We start from the raw sequence: 16,385 nt of genomic DNA, 5'->3' as shown, positions 1-16,385 counted from the left end.
GGAAGAAATGGCGGCAAAAAGGAGGTGTTGGCTTTGGGGATGACCAGTGACATACCTGCTGGAGCGCATACTACAGGTGGGTGTTGCTATGGTGACCAATGAGCTAAGATAAGGCAGGGATTTGCCTAGCAGTGATTTATAGATGACCTGAAGCCAGTGGGAATGGCGACGAATATGTAGTGAGGGTGAGCCAACGAGAGCGTATATGTCACAATGGTGGGTAGTATATGGGCGTTGGTGACAAAACGCATGGCACTGTGACAGACTACATCCAATTTGCTGAGTAGAGTGTTGGAGGATATTTTATAAATGATATCGCTGAGGTCAAGGATCGGTAGGATAGTCAGTTTTACAAGGGCATGTTTGGCAGCATGAGTGAAGGAGGCTTTTTTTGCGAAATAGGAAGCCGATTCTAGATTTAACTTTGGATTGGAGATGCTTAATGTGAGTCTGGAAGGAGAGTTTACGGTCCAACCAGACACCTAGGTATTTGTAGTTGACCACAATTTCTAAGTCAGACCCGCGAGAGTAGTAATTCTAGTCGGGCAGGCAGGTGCAAGCAGCGTTCGATTGAAGAGCATGCATTTAGTTTTACTAGCGTTTAAGTGCAGTTGGAGGCTACGGAACGAGTGTTGTATGGCATTGAAGCTCATTTGGAGGTTTGTTAACACAGTGTCCAATGAAGGGCAAAATGTATACAAAATGGTGTCGTCTGCGTAGATGTGGATCTGAGAGTCACCAGCAGCAAGAGCGACATTATTGATATACACAGAGAATAGAGTCGGCCCGAGAATTGAACCTTTTGGCACCCCCATAGAGACTGCCAGATGTCCAGACAACAAAGCCCTCCGATTTGACACATTGAACTCTATCTGAGAAGTAGTTGGTGAACCAGGCGAGGCAGTGATTTGAGAACCAAGGCTATTTAGTCTGCCAATTGGATGATCAACAGAGTCGAATGCCTTGGCCAGGTCGATGAAGATGGCTGCACAGTACTGTCTATTATCGATCGCGGTTATAATTTCGTTTAGGACCTTGAGCGTGGCTGAAGTGCACCCATGACCAGCTCGAAAACCGAGTTGCATAGCGGAGAAGGTACGGTGGGATTCTAAATGGTTCGGGTGATCTGTTTGTTAACTTGGCTTTCAAAACCTTTTGAAAGGAAGGGCAGGATGGATATAGGTCTGTAACAGTTTGGATTTAGAGTGTCACCCCCTTTGAAGAGGGGGATGACCGCGGCAGCTTTACAATGTCTGGGGATCTCAGATGATACGAAAGAGAGGTTGAACAGGCCATTAATAGGGGTTGCAACAATTTTGGCGGCTAATTTTAGAAAGAAAGGGTCCAGATTGTCTAGCCCAGCTAATTTGTAGCGGTCCAGATTTTGCAGCTCTTTCAGAACATCAGCTATCTGAATTTGGTTGAAGGAGAAGCATGGGATGCATGGGCAGAGTTGCAGCGGAGGGGACAGAGCTGGTGGCCGGTTAGGGGTAGCCAGGTGGAAATCATGGCCAGCCGTAGCAAAATGCTTCTTGAAATTCTCGATTATCATAGATTTATTGAAGGTGACAGTGTTTCCTAGCCTCAGTGCAGTGGCAGCTGGGAGGAGGTGCTCTTATTCTTCGAGGACTTTACAGTGTCCCAAAACTTTTTGGAGTTAGTGCTAGAGGATGCAAATTTCTGTTTGAAAAATATATCCATTGCTTTCCTAACTGATTGTGTATATTGGTTCCTGACTTCCATGAAAAGTTGCATATTGCGGGGGGCTGTTCGATGCTAATGCAGTACGCCACAGGATGTTTTTTGTGCTGGTCAAGGGCAGTCAACTCTGGGGTGAACCAGGGGCTTTATCTGTTCTTTGTTCTGAATTTTTGAATGGGGCATGCTTATTTAAGATGGAGAGGAAAGTACTTTTAAAGAACAACCAAGCATCCTCTACTGACAGAATGAGGTCAATATCCATCCAGGATACCCGGGCCAGGTCAATTAGAAAGGCCTGCTCACTGAAGTGTTTTAGGGAGCGTTTGACAGTGATGAGTGGCAGGTAGCTTAGTGGGTAAGAGCGTTGTGCCAGTAACCGAAAGGTCGCTGGTTCTAATCCCTGAGCCGACTAGGTGAAAAATCTGTCGATGTGCCCTTAAGCAAGGCACTTAACCCTAATTGCTCTGGATAAGAGCGTCTGCTAAATGACTAAAATGTAAAATGTAATGAGTGGTGGTTGTTTTACCGTGGACCCATTACGGACGCATACAATGAGGCAGTGATCACTGAGATCCTGGTTGAACACAGCGGAGGTGTATTTAGAGAGTAAATTAGTCAGGATGATACAGTGGGGAAAAAATGTATTTAGTCAGCCACCAATTGTGCAAGTTCTCCCACTTAAAAAAATTTGAGAGGCCTGTAATTTTCATCATAGGTACACGTCAACTATGACAGACAAAATAAGATTTGTTTTTCTCCAGAAAATCACATTGTAGGATTTTTTATGAATTTATTTGCAAATTATGGTGGAAAATAAGTATTTGGTCAAAAACAAAAGTGTCTCAATACTTTTTATATACCCTTTGTTGGTAATGACACAGGTTAAACGTTTTCTGTAAGGCTTCACAAGGTTTTCACACACTGTTGCTGGTATTTTGGCCCATTCCTCCATGCAGATCTCCTCTAGAGCAGTGATGTTTTGGGGCTGTCACTGGGCAACACAGACTTTTAACTCCCTACAAAGATTTTCTATGGGGTTGAGATCTGGAGACTGGCTAGGCCACTCCAGGGACCTTGAAATGCTTCTTAAGAAGCCATTCCTTCGTTGCCCGGGCAGTGTGTTTGGGATCATTGTCATGCTGAAAGACCCAGCCACGTTTCCTCTTCAATGCCCTTGCTGATGGAAAGAGGTTTTGACTCAAAATCTCACGATACATGGCCCCATTCATTTCTTTCCTTTACACGGATCAGTCGTCCTGGTCCCTTTGCAGAAAAACAGCCCCAAAGCATGATGTTTCCACCCCCATGCTTCACAGTAGGTATGGTGTTCTTTGGATGCAACTCAGCATTCTTTGTCCTCCAAACACGACGAGTTGAGTTTTTACCAAAAAGTTATATTTTTGTTTCATCTGACCATATGACATTCTCCCAATCCTCTTCTGGATCATCCAAATGCACTCTAGCAAACTTCAGACGGGCCTGGACATGTACTGGCTTAAGCAGGGGGACACGTCTGGCACTGCAGGATTTGAGTCTCTGGCGGCGTAGTGTGTTACTGATGGTAGGCTTTGTTACTTTGGTCCCAGCTCTCTGCAGGTCATTCACTAGGTCCCCCTGTGTGTTTCTGGGATTTTTGCTCACCGTTCTTGTGATCATTTTGACCCTACGGGGTGAGATCTTACGTGGAGCCCCAGATCGATGGAGATTATCATGGTCTTGTATGTCTTCCATTTCCTAATAATTGCTCCTTCAGTTGGATTTCTTCAAACCAAGCTGCTTACCTATTGCAGATTCAGTCTTCCCATCCTGGTGCAGGTCTACAATTTTGTTTCTGGTGTCCTTTGACAGCTCTTTGGTCTTGGCCATAGTGGAGTTTGGAGTGTGACTGAGGTTGTGGACAGGTGTTTATACTTATAACAAGTTCAAACAGGTGCTATTAATACAGGTAACGAGTGGAGGACAGAGGAGCCTCTTAAAGAAGAAGTTACATGTCTGTGAGAGCCAGAGATCTTGCTTGTTTGTAGGTGACCAAATAATTATTTTCCACCATAATTTGCAAATAAATTCATAAAAAATCCTACAATGTGATTTTCTGGATTTTTTTCTCTCAATTTTCTGTCATAGTTGACGTGTACCTATAATGAAAATTACAGGCCTCTCTCAACTTTTTAAGTGGGAGAACTTGCACAAATGGTGGCTGACTAAATACTTTTTCCCCCCAATGTATCTTTGAGGGGTGCCCATGTTTACGGATTTAGGGTTGTACCTGGTAGGTTCCTTGATCATTTGTCTAAGATTGAGGGCATCTAGTTTAGATTGTAGGACGGCCGGGGTGTTAAGCATATCCTAGTTTAGGTCACCAAGCAATACGAACTCTGAGGATAGATGGGGGGCAATCAATTCACATATGGTGTCCAGACTTATTTTTGGAAAGGTGGATTTTTAGAAGTAGAAGCTCAAACTGCTTGGGCACAGACCTAGATAGTATGATCTCTACAGTAGATTGCAACTCCGCCCCTTGCAGTTCTATCTAGATGGAAAATGTTGTAGTTGGGGATGGACATTTCAGAGTTTTTGGTGGTCTTCCTATGCCAGGATTCAGACACTGCTAGTAAATCAGGGTTAGCGGAGTGTGCTAATGCAGTGAAAAATTCAAACTTAGGGAGGCTTCTGATGTTGACATGCAAAAAAACAAGGCTTTTACGGTTACATGATTCAACAAATGATAGCGCCTGGGGAGTAGGAGTGATACTGGGGGCTACAGGGCCTGGGTTAACCTCTACATCACCAGAGGAACAGAGGAGGACTACAATAAGGATACGGCTAAAGGCTATAAGAACTGGTTTTCTAGTGTGTTGGGTACAGAGAATAAAAGGGGCAGATTTCCGGGCGATGTTGAATAGATTCAGGGCATTATGTACAGACAAGGATATGGAAGGATATGAGTACAGTGGAGGTAAACTTAAGCGTTGGGTAACAATGAAAGAGAGCGCGTCACTGGAGGCACTGATTGAGCCGGTCTCTCCGTGTATGTGGGGGTGGGACAAAGGAGCTATCTGAGGCTGGGGGCTCTACAGTGAAATTGTATAATAACAACTAAGTGGAACAGCAATAGGCAAGGCATATTGACATGGGAGAGAGGCATAAAGCAATCACAGGTGTTATTCGAGAGAGCTAAGACAAAAACTGGTAATGGCGATGAAAGTTTGGGCTGAGGCTAAACAGGACAGATAAACATGATGGGGGTACCGTGTAAAGGAACAGTCTGTGCAGTTGAGTGATCATAAGGTCCAGTGAACAGCAATAGGTGAGTCCGAGAGCAGTTCGAATTGGTGCTACAGCACAGGCGAGTATATTTACTGAGATCAAGTGACAGATCATGTGACACTTAAATAAAGTCCACCTGTGTGCAATCTAACTAATTATGTTACTTCTGAAGGTAATTGGTTGCACCAGAACTTATTTAGGGGCTTCATAGAAAAGGGGTGAATAGATATGCACGCACCACTTTTCCGTTAATCATTTTTTAGATTTATTTTAGTATTTTTTCCCATTTCACGTCACCAATTTGGACTATTTAGTGTATGTCCCTTACATGAAATCCAAATAAAAATCCATTTAAATTAAAGGTTGTAATGCAACAAAATAGGAAAAATAGCAAGTGGGATGAATACTTTTGCAAGGCACTGTATACTGTAGCTATGCCTACATGGAACTCTATTCCAATTCACGTATCTGATACTAGCAGTAAAGTCAGTTTTAAAAAAAACTGATAAAAATATACCTTATGGAAGAGCGAGGACTGTGAAAAGACACACGTATAAGTGAAAATTTATGAAATGTCATGTCAGATTTTTTATTGTATAAAACTGCCTTAATGTTGCTGGACCCCATGAAGAGTATCTGCTGCCTTTGTCAGCAACTAATGGGGATTCGTAATAAATACAAATACAAACAGAAGAATACATATGTAGTTCAGAAAAACACAAAGTAAACATGTAATATACACACTTTAAAAACCTTGTACAATGTGGGTATTATCTCCCCATTTCACTATTAAATAAAGATATGAAAGTAATCTATAGTTATATTTCTAGAAATAACATTTAAAAGGTATTCGTCCACTTTAGTGGGAAGGGATTGAAATATCCATATTTTTCCACACACATCATCACAGATATAAAACGAATATGTTATCAAACATTGTATGTCAGCTACAAACGGGTTGTAATTAGTAGAAATGTAAATGTCTATATTTTATATACAATATGTAATTCATTTCACCTTTATTTAAGCAGGAGTCATGCTGAGACCACAGACTCTTTTACAGAGGAGCCCTGCATGAACACATCAACAAATACACTATGCATATCTACAGTATATAAACATCAATTAAACAATTCACCCCTAGAATCAGGTGGTAGACCTACTGGACTACATAAAGCCTATTATCTAGCCTGTATTATCTCTTCAAGAGCTCTGATACAGGGAAGTTTCCCCAGCCCTGTGGAGGTAGAGGAGGGGCTGCACCAAACCAGTAATCACACTGATGGTCATACAAATGTTATAGGCTATCAAAAACTCTCTTACAGTCAAATAACCTTTTAAAGGTGTAAATACCTCATAAGGAAGATAATTCACCAACATCGCCACCGTGATAATCAAAATGATCCTGAAGGCCTTCATTTTCATGTTATTTGTCCCCTCCCTCTCCCCTTCCCCTGGCCCTGGACGTTTCAGATCCCTGAGAACTGAGAGGCAGCAGAATAGCTTAAACAAAAACAACATCAGAAACTCACCCCAGTAAACATACAGTACAACAGATCTTTCATTCATCAGCATAAAGAACAGACAGGACCCAAGTACCATCAGCCAGACAACTCCACAACACCCCACCCTGTATCTCAGGGGTTTGTACTTCAGGTAGTCTACAGGGTGGACCACCGCCAGGTAGCGCTCTACACAGATACAGCTTTGAAACAGGGGACAACCGGTGAAGAGAAAACCATACGAAAATAACAGGATATAATAGACAGCGATTGAGGGGTCGTGGAGCCGGACAAAATACAAGATATTAGACAGGCAGAAGAAGACTTCAGACACGGCCAGGTTGAGAAAGAAGATCTCTGAGGCCATCGTCCCTCCAACTCCGGTCAGTATCAGCCACAGGACGTAGACGTTGGTGGGGAGACCCATGATGATGTTGATTGCAAGGGAAGCACTGCTGATTGATTTGATTTCGGAAAAAAATACATTCAATGGATCTTTATGAAGGGAAGTGTTGGCAGCTGGAGTTGAAGTATTCATATTTTCACCTGGTGTAGTTATGATGTGTGATGGAAGCTGAGAGAGAGAGAGAGAGAGAGAGAGAGAGAGAGAGAAGACACTTTTTGACTGTCTTTCTTTAATGATAAATCCTAATTTCATTAAAACCTCACCCCCTAAAATAAAAAATACAAATTGCCAATATCACCTGTACTATATACTCACCTTTCCCTATACCCCCACGATACAAAAACAACACCACACATCACAATAACCCAAACCTCACCACTTCTACAACCGTATATCCAGACCATCATCCCCAGCTATACAGACAGCCCCCCAACACACCATATCTCTTGAAACATCTCCACACTTTTATCATTTTATAGAACTGAAATTCCACCCTAAGGCGCACAGAGACCATCCCATTAAATAATAGTAAAGGGTCTGTTATCCCTCCACCTTTAACCCTGTTCCTCCTTGTTATCCAAATAGCCAACTTTGACTGAGCATACAGAAAATTCAACAACACACATTAAGCCTTTTCCTTATTTGAATACCTGTACACCATTATAAACATCCCGACAGTAAACTCCACTCCCAACCTCTCACACAGACATTCCAACAGAGACATTAATAGCATTAACCTGGCGCACACAGAAAACACATGAATCACAGTTTCACTCATGACACAGCCCGTGCCAACCAGCTGTTATTGGCCAGGGCTCCATGTAAAACCCCTCCACTGGAGGTCCCTGACCTCTTTGGTACTGGGAGTTTGTAGAGCCCCCCCTCCATCTAAAACCCACCATACTCTCCGCCCCACATACTCCCTGGCACTGATGTGCCTTCACTCCTGTTAGGCTTCTGATGTTCTTTACCTTAATACAGAGGTTGTAGAGGGCTTTACCTCCTACCCCTTCAAACTCCCCCAGGCTCGGAGTGTTAAAATCTAACAAGTCCTCCAGACCCCCTTGCCAGTCCCCAGTCTCTGCCATCACGTGCAGTGGTGAAAACATTGGTGGCCCCTCCCCCTTTGGCCGCTCAAACACCCCCTTTACTGGCTCAAACAGTGCCTCCTGGACTTCCCCCAGGAATCTCTCCAGCAGCCTAAGAGATGTTAGTCCTGTTTGTTGTACTAGTACTTCTGGGGTTTTCCACCCCTCCTCTCCCAGCAGTCGCAGGTCACCCAGCCTTAGTAATCCCGCTGCCATCATTCGCCTTTTCAGGGTGGCCGACTGAACAGATCTCAAAAGGATGGCTGGGTTATGGAAGATAGGCTCCTCCCACACCCACAGCCCAGGCTCCACACCCCCTTCTCGTGTGGTCTTAGTAGCTGCCAGGCTCTCAGCACCACAGAGTAAAAATCAGAGAGACCTGCTGTACTCAGCCCCTCAAGCCTCATGAGCAATAGCTGCCGGCCCAACCCTAATCTGCCAGCTCTCCTCAGCAGTGCGCATGCTGGCTCTCTCCATCCGACATCAGTATGGTACAGCAGTCTCTATGCCGCCTTTAGTCGGAATGCAGCCACCCTGCTTTCCATTCCACCAGGCGCTGTCCTCCTTCATTTACGGACATATACAACACTGCCGCCCTCAGCCAGTGATGGCCTGACCAGAAAAAATCCACCAGCTTGCATTGCAGGTCTGCGAGCAGACCGGCGGGGGGGGTTGAGGACAGCCAGTTCATGCCACAGGGAAGATGCCACCAGGTTGTTGATTATCAGCACCCTCCCTCTATATGACACTTGGGACAGGAGCCACCTCCACCTGGCCAGTCTTGATACCACTGCCTGTGACAGCCCCTCCCAGTTCCTCCTGACCCACCTCTCAGAGCCCAGGTACACCCCCAACATTTTAATCCCTTCAAAACCCCACTGCAAACCCCCTGGAAGCAGAGGAGGGGCCCTATCCCCCCATGCCCCACATAACAGAGCTTTGCTCTTGCCCAAGTTTAATTTAGCAACGAAGCTCCCTTGTACACCTTCAGACTATTCTCTAGTGCCTGCATATCCTGACCATCCCTGACCATCACAGAAACGTAATCTGCATACGCTGACACTGCCATGCCTGTCCAGCACACTCCCTGCAGTCTCCTGCATAGCAGGCCCAAAAAAGGCTAAATGGCTAGTGTATATAACTGCCCTGATAGAGGGCATCCTTTTCTAATGCCCCGCCTTACACAGACTGGCCTACTGAGCCCCCCTCCCACCTTAACCATACATGATGCCCCATCATACAACATCTTCACATAGGCCAAAAACCATTCCCCAAACCCAAACATCACATTAAACAGATACTCATGGTCCACGCTATCAAAAGCATTCTCTTGATCTAAAGAGACCAGACCAAAGTTCACATTAGAACCTCTTGATAAGTCCAACATGTCCCTGATTAAGAACAAGTTGTCGGTGATTGAGCGTCCTGGTACACAATATGTCTGGTCCTTGTGTACTATAGAGGTCAGATGGGACTTCATTCTGTTAGCCAGGACCTTGGCAAATATCTTGTAGTTCACACAGACAAATGCCACAGGCCTCCAGTTCTTAAGTTCACACAAGTCCCCTTTTTTGGGCAGGAGAGTCAGAGCCACCCTCCGGCAACTCATTGGCAACTCTCCTACCCCGACGCACTCACGCAACATGCAAAAGAAGTCCAGTCCAGGGGAATGTCCATTTCATCCCTTTGTACCAGAGAGAGCATAGGGAGTTTGGCGAAAACAAAACCAGAGCACACATAGGATCACACAGATCTGCCCTATACAACTCTGTATAAAACTCCACAGTCCGCTCCCACATCTCCCCCACCACAGAGGTCACCCGGCCATCCGAAAGCCGAAGACAATGCATACCCTTGGCTTCACCGCTGTGTCTTTCCAAACCAAAGAAGGAGGAGCTGGGAGCATCCATCTCCTTGAGCATGGAGAACCTAGCTCTTACAAGTGCTCCCTTTGCTTTGACCTGGAAAAAACTGACCAGGTCCCTACGTAGTTCAGCTAAATTAGCCTGGAGGCCTACATTGCCTTGCCCCACCAGCTCTACCTCCATCTCACTACTACTACACTCGAGTTCCCCCAATACTCTCCTAGCCACTGAGGATGAGAGAGCTATATACTGTTGGCAGAAAAGCCGAATTTGGACTTCTCCCACATCCCACCATTGACTCAGAGCCTCATACTCCTCTCTTCGCTGTCCCCACCTTTCCCAAAAAGTCTGGAAACCTGAGCAAAAAGTGGCATCTTGTAAGAGCTTTACATTAAACTTCCAATAGGATGCCTGCCGAGGCCCTGGTGAAATAGACAGTTGAGCCATGGTTATGTGATGATACGAAAAACCTACCGGGAGAAGAGTAGCGCCCAGCAGCCTATTGCTCTGATTCCTAGACATGTACAATCGATCAAGCCGGGCTGCACTCACCCTAGCCCCAAAGACCTTCACCCATGTACACTGTCTTGTGTTGGGATGTCTAGTTCTCCAAACATCCACTAGGTCAAACGGATTAATAATGTCCCTTAACACCCCCACTGAACCAGAATGAGGCTCCTCCCCATTTCTGTCCTTCGTAAAATCCGTTGTACAGTTCCAGTCCCCGCCGACCACCAGCATCTCCTCAGGCGATATCTGTGATAGTTCCTGTCTAAGACACCCAAATAGAAGCCCCCTCTCTCTCCCTGTGTTAGGCGCATACATATTTATAAAGACAAATCCCCTGTTGTTAATTTCTGCTTTTACTACAAGCAGTCTACCGGTACACACCTCTTTTGAGGAGCCCATTTTTACAGACAGACCCGGTACAAAAAGGACTGCCACCCCTGCACTAACATTTGTCCCATGGCTCAGCACACTTGCCCCTTTCCACCAGAGCCCCCAATCAACTTTATTCACCACGTCGCTATGCGTCTCCTGCAGAAACAACACATGTACTTTTTTTTGTTTTACATATTCACCCAACACACTCCTCTTTCCTGCATCTCTGGCGCCATTAATATTAAGCGAGCCTACCAAAAGAGTCTCCATAAGAAGTGGGAGAAAAGCCAGCAGAGAAAGAGACCAATAGCAAAGCTCAAAAAGCCCCAGTGCCTGAAAGAAAACTTTCATCTAAACAGTGTCTGAAGGTAGACTTTTATGCCCCCCCTAGTCGCTTACCCTTCCCCACTATACTCTCCTCATCCACTAGCATAACCTGACTAAGCCCAGCCTCATCTACACCACCATCCATAACACGACTAGACCCAGCCTCATCTACACCACCATCCATAACATGACTAGACCCAGCCTCATCTGCACCACCACCTATAGCATGACTAGGCCCAGCCTCATCTACACCACCATCCATAACATGAATAGACCCAGCCTCACCTACACCACCATCTATAGCATGACTAGGCCCAGCCTTAGCTACACAACCATCTGTCGCATGACTAGGCCCAGCCTCTGCTGCCTGCGTCTCATGGCACCCTGCACGTTGACCTCGATTTCCCCCACTGGTGCTTGAACCCTCACCTTGTCTACGGCCTTTATGTGGGCACGCAAAGCTCTTATGCCCCAAATCCCCACACTCAAAGCACCGTAGACTATCTGTGCTGGCAAAACCTGCGTAAAGCCCCTCCCCATGCCTCACTTTAAAATGCACATTTAACTGTTGCTCATTGTTATTCAGAAACATGAACACTTGCCTCCGGAACGAAACAACATGCTTGACGCCATCTGACTGAAAACCTGCAGACAGTACACGAAAACCACTAGCAAACTTACCAAAACGACTCAAATTTGCAACTACCACCCTAGTCGAAGAAAAATGAGAAATTGGCACAAACACATCCCTTACAAATATAACACTAGAAATGAGCCTACCCACCAAATTTGCTCTTTTCATAAACACAACCACAGCTTTGTTCATTCTTGATGCGGAATGTATAAATTCCTACCTGTTCGCCGACCGCGAGCAGAACCTCCTCCACCTTAATTCCATTCTCAGGAACACACCTGAATCCATGCCGTAACAACAGCGTCTCCTCCACGCTAGGCTGCTAGACTGCGAAGCCATCGCTCACACCTCACCGTTCAAAACCCCAGGAAACTAAACCTTTGTCCTCTTCCTCAAGAACTTTGAAAATAAAAACAGTGGGTACCACTAAAACAAACAGTGCATTAACTCCCCACCATAGAAAATTGAAATTGAAAGGAAAAACCAAGGAAAGAAACAAGTTAGGACAAGCCCTCCACACCAAACACTCAAACTCCAAAAAACTCCCAGCATGCACAGAGAGAGAGAGAGAGAGAGAGAGAGAGATAGAGAAACATCAGGATCATATCAAAGTATTTATGTCTATATACTTTCAGTACTGATATTAAATATGCACATATAATCATTCTGTAACCATGGCAGTAGGTATTACTCTGGTAAAGACCGTTTTTTTACCCTGGTTGAAAAATACATTTTAAACGCTGAGTACTGTAGGTGTGCAGCTGTGTGTGCAGTCGTGCTAAAATCATGATGAATCATACAAAACACCTGATGAATCTAAATTAAAATGGTCTCTTACAATCCACTTTGTAAACATGATGAAATAAAAAATGTGTCCATATATTTTCATAAATTGCTAATATTCCCGTTGCTCCCCTCCGGCGCTCTGATTCGCCGGTCTACTAAGCCACCGGTCTGAGCGCTCCACCTCGGCTACACTGGAATGGGAATCCAACGCACCCTAATCACCTCCAGCGCACCTGAACCTCATCATCTAATCACCACGCTTATATACCCCTGGAATATTTGGCGTTGTGTTGTGTGTGATTGTTTTGCTTCGTGTCATGTACTCAATGTTTTCATTATTTTTGTCATTGTTTGAGTAAATCTTGACCTTGTTAATTCCTGCGTCTGCGTCCTGCCTCTTCGTATCCTCAGTACTTGTCACAGAGAGAGAGAAATTACCTGTCAACACCAGATCATACAATATACGTATACATTTAAATAGCCTTTTAAGGTGTTTCCACAATACAAACTGAAGATACAAATTCCTGTAAATATTCATATAAAACGTGCATAAATTATATCATAGAATTTGTTTTTCTGCTGTGAAATAATTCAGAATTCCTGAACAAAAGTGAACTGAATACTTATTCTACAGCAACAATTCTGATTTGGAAGTGGAAAAATAACCATTTCAAACATTGACTGATGGAGCTCTTCTCTCTCCTGGAAATTCTGTGTCCATCAAGAACTGAATGCTGGGTCAAACACAACATAACAGGGGCCAAACAGATGGAAATGGAGGAGGTGCTTCCTAATCTTATCCAATGAGAATGCTAGTCTTTGTTTATTAATCCCATTCAAAACATTTTCCATTTGGTGTGTCCTGAACACAAGTCAGGTCTATTAGGCCAACCAGGTGCAGCAGGTAATTTCACCTATGCAAATGACTGTGTTTAACAAGACCTAATGGCCATACACAGTCCATGATTGATTAAGGAGGTTTTGTAAAGCTTTGTTCACACTGCAGGCCTTAATGCTCAAATCAGTTTTGTTTTCAAATCCGTATGGCAAACTGACTGTCCAAACAGCAACTTTCAAGTGACCAAATTGGATTTGTGTGCGGTCGAATCAGATATGCAGAAAAAAACAGAATTTGAGTCACTTCAAACTGCCAATGTGAAGAAGGCTTTAGTGACAGCACCTGTACATGCTCTATGGACAGGAGACTTCCTAACCACGTGACACGCCTGTAAAAAACACAACACAAAACAGATATAGTTGACATTTTAACAGACGCTCTTATCCAGAGCAACTTACAGTAGTGAGTAAATTTTTACATTTACATTTTAGTCATTTAGCAGACGCTCTTATCCAGAGCGACTTACAGGATCAATTAGGGTTAAGTGCTTTGCTCAAGGGCACATCGACAGATTTTTCACCTAGTCGGCTCGGGGATTAGAACCAGCAACCTTTCGGTTACTGGCACTACGCTCTTAACCACTAAGCTACAAAATGCTGTACATTTTTCATACTTTGCACGTGCCATGCTCTACCAACTGAGCCACACAGGACCCATGTTTAGTTTAGCAACTATATATTCCACCAGGCAGATCCAGGCAGCTGATCCATAGGGATCAAAAACTGGTTTACGGCTAAATTGAGGGGTTAAGGTTGGGCTTAGTGGGATGGGTTTAACTTTAGGGATATGGTTAGTTTAGAAAAGAGGGGTTTACTTCTGACCTGCAGAATAGAGTGAGATTATTTTTGTAATCATCAATGGTAGAACAAGACTAAAGACTAATAGCAAAAAAAAATGTTATCTTTGATATCTTATTTCTTATGATATCTACACAATGGCCATCTTCCGTGCCACCATACCGCTCAAAGCCTTTCACACTTACTCAAGGCCGCTGCGGTTCGACGACCGTGAGTCCAGACCTCTACACCCCGGGGCCCGAGGTGACGGTGGACGAGCAGCTGGTTCCGTTCAGAGGTAGTAGTCGTGTTGGCGTGCGGTGTTATAATAATAATTATAGTAATAATAATAATAATTACCACCTGGTCTAATTTCTTCTTCTTCTTCTTCTTCTTCCCCCAACAAAATAAAAAAAAGACAACAGGTCAGTGTCCTTTCCACCAGTATATACCAAGCAAGCTGGCCAAATACGACATCAAGACGTGGGTTGCCTGCGACGCCAAATCTAGGTACGCCTGGAAGATGCAAGTATACACCGGGAAGCCCGCGGGGCGGAGGACTGGAGAAGAACCAGGGCATGACGGTCATGCTCGACCTGACCAAGGGGCTGAGGGGCCACAACGTGACGTGCGACAATTTCTTCACCTCTTACGAACTCGGACAGCGGCTCCTCCGGAGGAACCTCACCGTGGTCAGCACGGTGCGCAAGAACAAGTCAGAGTTCCCGCCCTCGCTGCTCGCGATCCACCCAAGGATCCTGCCCCGGTCCCTGCCCCGGCGAGTAAGAGGAAGAGGTGTCAGATCTGCCTGCACAAGAACGACTGTAAAACGCACACTGTGTGCTTCAGGTGTAACAAATACATCTGCAAAGGCTGTTCACGTGCCTGCTGTCCCACCTGTGCCGATTGGGGCTTCAGTGAAAGCAGGACAGTTAGACCTGGAGGACACGGGGTGTGCACAGAATACCAGGACAACGGGAGGGTTAAATTAATGGTATTCTGTGGCTTAGGTTTAGTTTAGTTATTTGTTTGAAGGTAAAAGCAGTGAAGTCCCAAAATGGTACCCTGTTCAATATATAGCGCTCTACATTTAACCAGAGCACTTTTAAGCACCGTTCAAAAGTAGTGCACTAAATAGGGAATATGGTGCCAGCCAAGGTCATCCCTGCTCTAGATGTGTTCTCATTAGACAGTCAAAGTGGCTGAGCTACAGGGAGAAACAAACAAGGCCAGCGGCTGAGGCTACTGATGCAAATTCCTGGAGCTTTGATGTAAGGTATCATTTAGGCAAATTGAGTTGTTGAGAATCTTCTTGTAATGAAAAGCGCTGTATAAATTAATCATATCGTTAGTAAATGTTACTTATTTCATTCATGCATTGTTTATTATGATTGTAATGTATTTATGTTGACTGAGAATTCTCTTTGGTAGAAATCAACTGTTGCAGTATTGAGTCATTGGATTCCATTCCATTTAAATTCAAGAAGCAAACGGAATTTCCAATTCGGATTACTAACTGAATTGACTAAATTTAAAGGGAAACTGCCCCACCCCTGATTGACTAAATGTTCTTGCTGATTGGTTGTTGATTTGTCAGTGTTGTAGCTGATTGGTTGTCTGGGGTTCTCACTTCCAGGTTCTGATGGTGTTTGAGGCTCCTGCAGTGGTTTTTCTTGACTCGTCAGTTCCGCTGTAGACTTTAGAACACACCTTGCAGAAGAAGCCAGTTTTTCACAATTTCTGACATTTAATCGTAGTAAAAATTCCATTCCCTGTCTTAGGTCAGTTATATCCACATAATTTTCCTTCCACATGATGCCAGCTATTTTGTGAAGTGCACCAGTACCTCCTGCAGCAAATACCCCCACAGCATGATGCTGCCACCCCCGTGCTACACGGTTGGGATGGTTTTCTTCAGCTTGCAACCCCCTTTTTCCTCCAAACATAATGATGGTCATTATGGCCAAACAGTTCTATTTTTGTTTCATCAGACCAGAGGACATTTCTTCAAAAAGTAAGATCTTTGTCCCCATGTGCATTGCAAACCGTAGTCTGTCTTTTTTGTGGTGGTTTTGGAGCAGTGGCTTCTTCCTCGCTGAGTGGCCTTTCAGGTTATGTCGATATAGGACACGTTCTACTGTGGATATAGATACTTTTGTACCTGTTTCTTCCAGTATCCTCACAAGGTCCTTTGCTGTTGTTCTGGGATTGATTTGCACTTTTCGCACCAAAGTACGTTCATCTCTAGGTGAC

The 16,385-nt window shown here is 44.5% G+C and overlaps 1 pseudogene; it reads left to right on the top strand.

Moving 5' to 3' along the window:
- Positions 1 to 8,223: 8,223 nt before the first annotated feature.
- Positions 8,224 to 15,828, top strand: LOC123485523 (annotated as a pseudogene).
- The last annotated feature ends 557 nt before the right edge of the window (positions 15,829 to 16,385 follow it).

This window comes from Coregonus clupeaformis, unplaced genomic scaffold (genome assembly GCF_020615455.1).
Source record: "Coregonus clupeaformis isolate EN_2021a unplaced genomic scaffold, ASM2061545v1 scaf0717, whole genome shotgun sequence".
Classification (NCBI taxonomy): domain Eukaryota; kingdom Metazoa; phylum Chordata; class Actinopteri; order Salmoniformes; family Salmonidae; genus Coregonus; species Coregonus clupeaformis.
Note: the sequence above shows the minus strand (reverse complement) of the source record. Positions and strands in the feature narration are given on the sequence as shown.